The sequence below is a fragment of the Elephantulus edwardii genome, unplaced genomic scaffold (assembly GCF_000299155.1).
Source record: "Elephantulus edwardii isolate Elephantulus edwardi_28Jun2011 unplaced genomic scaffold, EleEdw1.0 scaffold00249, whole genome shotgun sequence".
Lineage (NCBI taxonomy): Eukaryota > Metazoa > Chordata > Mammalia > Macroscelidea > Macroscelididae > Elephantulus > Elephantulus edwardii.
Window position 1 is genome coordinate 2,648,303 of NW_006399999.1, and position 10,879 is coordinate 2,659,181.

Consider the following 10,879-nt stretch of genomic DNA (forward strand, 5'->3'; position numbering starts at 1 on the left):
GAGCTGTGGTGCTGGAGAAGAGTATTGAATGCACCATGGACTGCCACGAAAACAAACAGATTCATCCTAGAGAGGGTTAAACCAGGCTGCTCCTTGGAGGCAAGGATTCTGCGGCTTCATCTCACATACTTTGGACATGTTGTAAGGAGAGACAGGTCTTTTGAGAGGGATATCATGCTGGGTAGAGTAGAGGGACAGCGCAGGAGCGGAAGACCCTCTATGAGGTGGATTGATTCAGTGACTGGGGTAATCGGGATGGGTGTTTCAGAGGCAATGAGACTGGCACGGGATAGGGCACGGTTTAGGGCTGTTGTACATAGGGTCGCTATGAGTCGCAAACGACTCGATGGCACATAACAACAACAACAACAACAACAACTTGAATCAGTCAGGAAATCAAAAGATTAATTGTATTATGTAAATCTGCTGTCAGGGACCTTTCCAGAGTAGTAACTAAGAAGCAACGATGTCAGTCTATAGACTAAGGTGCACTGGTCCAGGCTATGGTCTTTGTAAGTACTTGCAAATGCATCAGAGAGATGGACGATGACTAAGGATGATAGAAGAAGAATTGATGGCTTTGAGTTGTGCTGCTGGAGAAGAGTCTTGAACATACCATGTACCGCCAAGAAAACAAATAGATTTGTCTTGGAGAGGGTGAAACCATGTTTCTCCTTGGTGGCTAGGATTTTGACGTGCCATTTCGCATACTTTGAGCATGTGGCCAAGGGGACTTATCCTTGGAGAAGGACATCATGCTCAGAAAGGTGAAGCACAGAAGAGGAAGACCCCGGAAGAGCTGGATTGATACAGTAACTTAGGGCAATGGGTGTGTTGGAGTCAGTGAGACTGACACAGGACAGGGTCAGCTTCAGAGCTGTTGTCACTATGGGTTTCAGGCGACTTGACAGCACATAAGACCACCACCAGAACAACAACCACCCATTTGAAAAGGATTTTATAAAGAATAAATGAAAATATCCATGTGAAATGAACATGTTTTTGTTATGTGCCATCAAATCTACTATGATTTCCAGCCACCCTATGAACACTAAACTTTGCCCTATCTTGAGCAAAGGATGACAGAAACCTGAAGATCACAGAAAATAACTCATTAACCCAGAGCAGCTCTCAAGAACTTGTCATCAAATCTGAAGTGACTTATTACTGACCCTCTAGAAGGTTTTCTGAAGGCTATAAGAAGGCTCCTCTGAAGGAGGAGATTGTTCAATATTCACCTGGAGTTACTGGTGAATTGTATCACCAGATAGGTACCAGGTGCCTTTAGGTTAGCAGTGCAACTCCCTAGGGACCACCAAAGCAGTAGGACGTATAAAAATAGTGGAATAGAGTTCAAAAGAGATGACGCTAAAGACATAACTCACTGTAAAATAATGGTAATAATCACCCAATTTATAGGTCACTGCAGAAAATAGAGTGCTCACACATATACGAAAATAAAAACTTTAAGAAATTAAAGAATTCTTCAGTGTCAGTTTCCAGGTTTTACCTCAAACCAAACCCACTGTCCACAGAGTGCATTTCAAGCCATTGTGACCCTTTGTTGGGTTTCTGAGACCTAAGTACCTCGCAGGAGCTGATATATTCAAACTATTGACCTTTATAGCTAGCGATAGATACCTTATGCATTATGCCACCAGGATTTACTAACTAAATCAACTAAATTCATTACTATCAAGTCAGAACCTTCCAAAGGGGGCTGGAAATTGTCCATCTTTCTCCCCAGAGTCAGAGTTCATGAATTCCAATAGCCAGAGAGGTGGTGTCTTTCAAAGGTTAGCTGGTCAATTCCCTAAGGAGTTCATCACCCGAGCTCCTCTATGTAAGTATGAAAATACGCATAGGCTATTTTAAGGAATTTGGCATTCTCTTGGAGACAGGCCTCTGTATGCGGATGATTTTAACACTAATGGAAAGGAAAGAGAAAAGATAATCTTTACCATCATCAGTGCCCCAAGGCAATCATCATTTCCCTGATAAAATAAGGCATAGGAGAGAGAGAGTGAGGGAAGAAAAAAAAAAAATTGTAAATGGATAAAGAAAGAAATGGGACTTTTTTTTTAATTTTAGGACAAAGTCTAGGTTAGATTCACTTTCCTCCTAAAAATAAAAAAAATACACATAGCCGCTAGAGAAAACAAACCAAAAAATAAGAGGACAAAATCCCATAATTCCAGGGACTAATCAGCCAAACCTTTGCTGGGCTTTGGCGACATCTAGTGGGCGACTTTAGCGGTATAAACCTCATCTAGAGAACTTTCTAGAAAATTAATCAAGCATGTATTCGCCTGAAAGGCACTGTGCTTTGTGATCCAACAGAAAGGTAAGAGAATCTCAGCTTCCACAGAAATGTACAGTCCTTCGTAGAGGGAGGGGCTATCGTATTTATTCCCAGAAAAATTATTATTTGTGCTAGACTTGCTTGCAACTTTGGGGAGGGGCACTAGAGGGCAGGCTGGGAGAAAGGGAGGGGAGTACGAGAGGGCGTAGAGAACAGTTATGGGAGGAAGGAAGGTAGGAGCCGGAAATGGGAGGGCGGAGGATGTGGAGAAAGACATGCATGAAGGGGCAGGGCACCAGGAAGAAGGAAAGGAGGGACAACTAGGAATGGAGGCGGAAGAAGAAAGGGGGTAGGAAAATGAAAGCAGCTGTTTCTTTAAGTTTCTAAATAAAACCACTCGTTGCCATCGAGTTGGAGCACCTAGCAGACGCTGCAGTGGGTTTGAACATACCAGGGACAGCCAAGAAAACAAATGGGTCGATCCTAGAGAGGGTGAAACCAAGTTTCTCCTTAGAGGCTAGGATTTTGAAACTCCCTCACATACTTTGGAGAAGGACATCATGTTTGGAAGGGTGGAGGAACAGCGGCAAGAGACACTGGATGAGATGAATTGATAAAGTAACTAGGGCAGTGGGAATAGGTGTGGTGGTGTCGGTGAGACTGGCTCAGAACCAGGGCATTCTTAGGAGATGTTGTATTTAGGGTCTCTATGCATCATAGGCGACTCCACAGCACATTAACAACAAACAGTACAGGAGATGTCCCACCTTTCTACTTCTGGATTCGAACCAGCTGCCTTTACGGTTTGGAACACAATTCTACAAATTAAACCACTAAAGCTAGTAGAGTAATATGAGGGTTTAGCACTTACCTACGGTGAGCTGTGATTTAGAACATGATTTTGGCATGGGAGAAACGTATCCGCTTGACTTATTTTCCTTTTTATTAGAACAATATTTGAGCTGGTGCAAATGTAGAGAACAATCGCTGTAATGAACTCATCACCTAAACGTAGCGCACCTAAACGTAAGACACCTGCGCACACAATGATACACACAAAAATACCCATGTGTGCGCATATATATATACAGGTTATCTCACATAAACACTAACGCCTTAATGCTTCAAGGCCATTAAAGCTCACCTGGGCGCACACCCTGGAGGCCAAACGACCCGCGCCCAAGACCCTCAACAACTCCACTCTCAAGCAGCTCAACTATAACCACACGAGTGCCTCGGGTGGGGGAGGAGGGAGGGAGGGGGTGTGGCGCCAGGCTTCACTTCGCGCTTTTCTACAGGCGGGAACCTTAGCTCATTTCCGCCCATCCCGTTTCCGCAGGCCACGTAGACACTTCCTTTTCCAGAGGGTTGGGCCCCATAATGCCTCGCTACAAAAAGGGCAAAAACATCAACCAAAAAACAACTTTCTGGTTCGGGGAACTCTGAGTCGTAAAAATAGGCCACGTGAACACTCTGACTTATGACCCAAAGGCTGTCGCGAGTTGGAGGGTGGGCTAAGAACCCAAGAGGGCTAGAGTGATTGGCTGCAGTCCATACTAAAGGAGGAAGGAGATTGGCTCGCTCTGGATCTTAAGCGTGAAGAAGCAGGTTGCTAGCACCCGCCTTTACTGCGGCTAAGTGTCACTGCTGACGTGGAAGCCCTCTTCCAATCATTTGGTTATAGAACATTCTAAAACTTAGACACGATGAATACGATTGGCTGAAGAGCCTAAGCCCGCCTCTATGATGACGTGTCTGCCTATGGATATCAGTTGCCAGAGAAACCTGGCTTTACTATGGCGGTTGGAGGAACGGAGGTTGTTACACGTCGGCTGTTGGAAAGAGCTGGCTTCTCCTTTCAGGTTTCTGGGTGGGGGTGGGGAGGAATGGTTGGCGATTTCTCTTTATTTTATAAATAGATACAATCAGCTAGTGGCTTCCCAATCGTGCCGAGTTCGTCCAGATTCCTGTTTTGACAACGCCCAGCTCGGGCAAGGCTCCTGTTCTTTCTGTGTCTCGGTTTCCATATTTGTAAAACGGTGATAATAATAGTATCTACCCCAGAGCCTTGTATACTGAGGGTTAAGTGAAATAATGCGTATAAGGTAATTATTACGAAGCTTGGCTGCTGTGGCCATCATTAATATGGCGAGGAAGCCTCCCATAACAGAATGAGAAAATACGTATAAATTATGTAAATTCGCTCATTAGAGCGCCTTTCCTGCCCATCGGCTTCCCCAGAAGAATTAAGAGGCATGATCTTTACCGACGAAATAAAACCCTAATTGGGATTGGCTTCAGAATAGTCCAGATTACAATTCTACCGATTGAGAACAAGAACAAGCTGGAAATCAACCACATGCGATGGGCAGGCCTTGTTGGGATCCTGATTAATATACACCATCTGTAAAAGATTGTAGAAGACACGTTGTGAATATTTAAACCCTGATTTGCCGTTTTATGGTTTTAAACAAATGTTTGGCATTTCTAGTCATTATAGGGTCTGTAGTTATCTTTTTAAATTATCCAGTGGTGATATCGACTCAAATATTTACAGATTAAATGACAAAAATGTCGAGTATTGGCTTCAAAATAACGTCGATGACTAAGATTTGCTTCAAAATCATTTTTATGAAGGGAAAAGTGGAGAGGGCTGTAGATGAAACAAAATTGGCCTAAAGTTAGAAGCTTACTGATGGTTTGCTGTCTACCTTGGTATATGCTTGAAATTTTCCATAATAAACATAAAAATCAGCAATTCAGCACAGAAAAAAATCTCGGGGGGGGTGCAGTGGGTGGGGTTCTAGAAACAAGATGGCCTTCATTTGGTAATTGAAACTGGGTAATGGATCCATGGGGGATTTTAGCCATTTGGTTTTTCATTCACGAAATACTGGGAAAAGTGGGTTTTTTTAAAAAAAAAAAATTGGACAAATGCGCATGATTTTAAAGTGTTCCACAAGAAAGAAAAAAAATGGTACATTATTTATCAAATTTGGTATCCTTTGTGTGTAATAAAAATACACTGCCTGATGGACAAGACCACCATAATCTTAAATCTTTTTATTCTATCTTTTCCTATCCCCTTTTTGACCTTCTAGGTCACCATCAGAAAAACTCAATTTCTTGTACAGTAAGGATCAGAAAGTCTGATCCTAGTACAGAACTATCCCTCATTACAGAAACTTGGGTAAGTGCTTCCTTTCTCCTAGCTTCAATCATCAAACAGGAAAATGCCACATGGTCTTCCTAAAGGCCCAGAAGACTTTGAAGACTAATAAGCTCTTGTCTAAGAAACACTCTGCTAATCAGGAAAAGGTGGTGCTTCTAGTATAGAAAATATAGAGGCCTACATGGTAGAAGATTTAAATAACCTTGTGTCCTTTGAGAAAACATTCTGCAGTGGTGCCCTGTGATTAGTTGCATTATCCATATGTTCCTGTTTTTCTTACTTTGGGGTTTTCCATATACATATTGACTTAAGAAAAAAATACTGGTTCATATACTTACTATGTAATCCTGGGTGAGATAGTTAACATTTTGTACCTGTATTTATGTGTAAAATAGAGGCAAACAACAGTTCCTGCCTCACAGAATTTTTTTAAGGATTACATATAAAGTACCAGGACAGAGCCTGGTTCATATAAATACTTTGATAATGATGAATCCTGATAAATCCTGTTTTACGCGCAATCACCACCCTTTTAAAAGCAGTAGTAGCTAGCTATCTTCAGAATTGTTTAAAAAATGTATATTGCTGGTTTCTCACCTGATTTTCAAGAAGCAACAATTAAGACTAATGTTGAATTCTGAGATTTTGACTTCTGTCTTGTCATAACAATCTAGAAGGGTTTCAAGTACAATGATCATATTTGTCAGAATTTCCCAGGTGCTGAACCTTTATCATAAGTACATCTAGAAAATTGTGCTATATTTATTTTTCTACCATTCTCACTTTGTCCGCAGTCTTGAAAATAAGCAATAAACTATTAAACACAAAGGAGATCTTTAAAAATCCAGAAGTGAGACTTTATGTAAATGTAACTGATGTGGTATATGCATGGTTAAAGGTTTATTCCATCGAATTAGGAGGTGTTTGCCATTTTGTGATATATCCATCCATAAAGATTTTAGAGTCTACATTCCTAAATAATCCATCGCACACTTGAGAGAATGAATTCCGGAAGGCTTTTCATTGTCTGGACAACTTAATTTCCCTTACTTTTTTTTTTTTAAATTTTCTATCTCCTCAAAGTTAATTTTCAGAGGAGGTGCTATGCTAATGGAAGAAATCTACTAGATGCATAGGCAGAAACCCCCTCTATATAAAGCCTTTTGGAGAATGATTGAAAGCTAAAGATAATAAGGAAAAATACTCCTTTTTTCCCCTTCCTACCTTACCTACCAGTTGAAACAAAAAATAACAGTGATGACACTTTAATGGTAGTACTGAAACAATAAGAGCAGGGTACCCTGAAATAGAAAAACTTTAAGAAGGAAACATTTAAGCTTAGCCTTTAGGGATGGACAGAACCTAGAAGGAAGGCAGGAAACCAGTCTGAATGATTTGACTATATTAAGATCCATGGATAAGACTATCTCAGAACATCATTGAAAATTTTACAAATATTTTAATTCCAGTTTTATCACAATCTATGTCTGACTACACTCTCTTTGTTAAATTTGAATTTTGGAGAGTAGGCTTGGTTTCCTTTTGCCTTCAATTCTCTAAGAGATAATCCCAGAGATAACCACTATTACCAGTTTGGTTTATTTCCTTCTAAATTGTGTGCCTTGTTGGAAAATGTGTGTGGTTATATATATATTAAAAAAGGTTTTGTGGGGTTTTTTTACAGATTGTTTTCCAACTACCTGATTTTGTTTAGATTGTCTTGAATGTCTTGGTATCTGTAGATTTTTATTGCTTTCACAGCGGTTTTCTCTCAGCATGATATTTTCATATTATGGATATATACCACATTTTAATTTTACCAAACTGGGGGTCAGCTCCAGTGTTTTGCCTTCTTTAAATGATCCTTCCTTGTGTTGTTCAAGGGCAGTTTTTATGCTGTAAGCTATGATAATTAACCAGTGTGGTATTTGAGAATAATCAAACAATTGGGAACAATAAAAAAAATTGAGGAGTACCACAAAAGACCTGTGTATCTGTAGGAATTTAGAATGTTAAGAGATAGCATTTCAAAGTATTGGCAGAAGGGTGGACTGTTCGTTTATTGACTGAAAATTTTTTACATATTTGGGAAAATATGTCTTAATGAAGAGAAAAACTCTGGATGGCAGAAAGATTTAAATGTAAGGGGAATGCTAGAAATATACCAGAGAATAGTACAGGCAGTAATTTTTATAATGTTGGTTTGGGAGCATTTTCTCTAAGCATGGCATAAAAGCCACAAAGGGGGGGAAAATGACAAAATTTTCTATTAAGCATGTGTGTGTGCACATGCACACACATTCTTAAAACACTATAAACACTTAAGAGATAGACCACAGTTGGGGAAAAAATTGATCCTGAATTATTAATTACTAGGAATCAATATTAATCAACAAGTAGAAACCAGTAGAATAGGGGAAAAGTTAAATAGCCAGTGAGTATATGAAAAAAGATAGTTGATATTTTGCAAGTTAAAAAAAATTGCTGCTTATTAAATTACCAAAAACAGCATTTATCCAATACTATTGAAAAAAAAAATTGGTGAAATTACTTACTGTACTTTTGCTGGGAATACAAATTGAAACGGTTCTTTATGAGGTGGATTTGGCTTAAACTTGTGGATAAGCAGCTCTTCACCAAATTATTTCACATCTGGGAATTTTCCTCCAGAAATAGATAGTTAATGTTCTAATACAGCTGTACTGTTAAAACATTTGAAATGAGAACCATCTGAATGGAACTGGATAAACTATTGTACATAAAATTGACAGGCAATAATGTTAATGTTTTAAAAAAATGAGCTTGGTATGTACTGACATGAAAGATGCCTTTTTTTTAAAAAGCAGTATAGCTTGGTCTAGGCTACAGCACTAGCGCTACTCAGTATAACATCTTAAAGAGAAAAGCAAGGTGTGGAACAATAGATTCTCTCATGTATTAAAACAAATTATGAAAATATATGATTACACAGCATTCTATTTTAAAGATGTATTTGTATACACATAAAAATTTTGAAAAAAAAAATGCCAGTTTTTTAGGGGATCCTTTAGGGTTGAGGAAGGAGGTAGGGAGGGGAAAATATCCACATCTTTGTGTATTTGATATAGGTATATGAAGGAAAATTTATTTAATTATATGGGATTGTTAGCACATACCTTACAAAATACATCATCTTAATTTTTTCACTTGAAAACAACAGAAGAAAAAAATACGTATTTGATAAACCATTTAAGACTTCATGGTGAGGAGTTGCATTGCCAACCCCGGAAGCAGATGATTCAAATCTACCAGCTGCTCCAAGGGAAAAGATGGACACTTTCCTCCCATGGAAGGAACTGTCTCTGAAAAACTCGCTGAATGGTCAGCTATGAGTCAATTCTGACTTGACAGTACACGATGACTCAAGTGGGTGGAAGATTTAAAATCATACAGAAAACATTAGGAAATATTTGCCAAAATAAAATGCATTTCTTAATATATGAAGCTGTAAGATAAAATCATCAAAAACAAACTCCAGGACAAGAGCTGAAATGTAAATGGCCAATATACATAAACATCACTGCTAAATGCTCACTTAAACCCCCTTTACTTCAGATTCACAAATATTTTCACAAGGTTACCTACTGTTGGGCAGGGTATATGATGTAATAGCAATGTTTTTACACTTTATAGGAGGTAAATTGATAACATTAAGAACCTTGAAACTGTTAGACATCTTTACCCACTAATCCACATTTGGGAATATTACAAAGGAATGGTATGAAATGACGGCAAGAATGTTATAATTTGTAGTTATAGATAAAAAGAGGAAGGAGTAGTTAAGTAAATTATGATAAATCATTTGATGGAAGATACAACTCAAAATGAATGGAAACCTATGACCTTTGTAATATGAGACAAAGATTAGTTAAAATGGTAAATTTTAAAAAGAAAAAGCTAAGATTTGCTATCCATTATGAGCTCAAATCTGTTTAAATGTATATTTATACAAAGATTAAAATTAAAGTATGAAACGAAAGGTACATACTGCAAATGATTTCTCAGTTTCTGGCCTAAGAGCTGAATGATTGGAAAGATACTTGATGCGTAGTTCTTGTTTTGCCCTTGTTTTCTCCATGTGTCAGGTAACCTTTCTTGGATTCAGTAGTTTTCTACTATCTTCTTTTATATACCTGGGAGCACAGTGGTTAAGCACTTGACTATAAACTGAAAGGTCAGCCTCTGCTCTTGGAGAAAGATGTGGTAGTATACTTCTGTAAGACCAAGCCCAACCCACTGCCATCAAATTGATTTCTGTCTTAGCAGTCCAACTGCCCTATAGGATTTCCAAAGCTTGAATCTTTACAGAAGCAGACTGCCACATCTTCAACTTGTGAAAGTGACTTTGCGTAGCAGCCAATTATTCAACCACTGTACCACCAAGGCTCCTTCTGTAAAGAGCACAGCATTGAAAATTCTATAATACAGTTCTACAGTCATGAGCTCTGGTGGCCTAACAGTAAGAAGCTGTGCTACAATTCCAAAAGCATGTGGTACGAATCCATTGGTTACTCCATGGGAGGTAAGCAATCTCCTTTGTGACTGCCTCTGAAAACTCACTGAAGGGTCAGTTATGAGTCATTTCCGACCTCATGATACATACATAGCAACAACAATATAGGGTTACTATCAGAGTCAGGTCAGTGAAATGAGTTTTTGAGATTTTAAAAAGAATGTGTGTTAAGCATCTGTCACCAATCCATGGAGCAATTAAAGTTTCTGGGAATGGAAATTTAAAGTGTAGTGACAACCAGAAAGCTATCCAAAAACTTTTAAGTGGTTGGTTGGTGTTTTGTTTTTTATGTCTTTTTAAAAGCCAGATATCTAAAGGGTGAATCTTCCCTTTTATTGTATGGCTTCAAAAATAGGGTGGCTTTTTTTTTTTCAGCCTGGCACATGCTTTACCTAGTCTTATCTGCACTGGGTAAGCTTGCTTTCCTTAGTTGCTATTTTACTATCTTGTTTTGTGGAGCCTTTGCACTACAGAAACCTCAAAACGATCTTTTAGATTTTTCACTCCTATGACTTGCAGCAATTCTCTAATAGGCTCAGATACTTGTCCCCTTTACCTTGGTTTCAGTGAATTATGTTAAAAGGGGGTGGGAGGAAGTACTATTCTGTAAGTAATAGTTCACAGTACAGCACCATGCCACTACCTGCTGCCAACACTGGTCCTTTAACAAATCCTAGGAGATAATGCAAATTTTCAATAGTAATGCAAGGCTCATGTCAGTAATAATGTCTGTATACCTCTGAGAGACTAAGGTGCGCTGGTCTTTGCAATCACTTGTTATGCATCAGAGAGTTGGACAATGACTAGGGAGGATAGAAGGAGAATTGATGCCTTTGAGCTGTGGTGCTGGAGA

At 38.9% G+C, this 10,879-nt stretch overlaps 1 protein-coding gene across 2 annotated transcripts in view; it reads left to right on the forward strand.

The window, feature by feature from the left end:
- Nucleotides 1-3,976: 3,976 nt before the first annotated feature.
- MORF4L2 (mortality factor 4 like 2) overlaps nt 3,977-10,879 on the forward strand; it is a 15,502-nt gene continuing 8,599 nt past the window's right edge. The window contains exons 1-4 of one of the 2 annotated variants that reach the window (XM_006899242.1): nt 3,977-4,164; nt 5,404-5,492; nt 5,897-5,939; nt 10,736-10,741. The gene's annotated coding sequence lies outside the window, so the exon portion shown is untranslated. The remainder of the gene's footprint in view (nt 4,165-5,403; nt 5,493-5,896; nt 5,940-10,735; nt 10,742-10,879) is intronic. The other variant, XM_006899243.1, reaches the window with a different exon arrangement.